This window comes from Frankliniella occidentalis, unplaced genomic scaffold (assembly GCF_000697945.3).
Source record: "Frankliniella occidentalis isolate FOCC.00 unplaced genomic scaffold, Focc_3.1 Scaffold12, whole genome shotgun sequence".
In the NCBI taxonomy this organism is placed as follows: domain Eukaryota; kingdom Metazoa; phylum Arthropoda; class Insecta; order Thysanoptera; family Thripidae; genus Frankliniella; species Frankliniella occidentalis.
The window spans coordinates 2092588-2092927 of NW_026267142.1; the positions used below are offsets into that span (position 1 = coordinate 2092588).

The 340-nt window shown below is 46.8% G+C and overlaps 1 protein-coding gene across 1 annotated transcript in view; it reads left to right on the forward strand.

The window, feature by feature from the left end:
- The window catches only part of LOC113216792 (DNA (cytosine-5)-methyltransferase 3B-like), a 4467-nt gene that overhangs the window by 1775 nt on the left and 2352 nt on the right, over positions 1-340 (forward strand). The gene's annotated exons all lie outside the window — the stretch shown is intronic.

Consider the following 340-nt stretch of genomic DNA (forward strand, 5'->3'; position numbering starts at 1 on the left):
AATCTCTGTGGGCACTCTGACCATGAACACACACGTACCATGGTCACAACCCTGCCCATGTAAATCAATTTCTGTGGGCACTCTGACCATGAACACTCACATACCATGGCCACAATCCTGGCCATGTAAATCAGTTTCTGTGGACACTCTGACCATGGGAAATCAATTCCATGGCCAGCTGGCAGCCAACTGCTCCCATGGACACGTTTTGACCATGAACCACTGAACCTTCTTGACATGGTAATTTCTTGTCCATAGATTTATGGAACGATGTGGCCATGGAAGCCTTCTTGCCCATAAAATCGTCTGTCCACGGTGAAGTTGTTTTATAAACCATGGT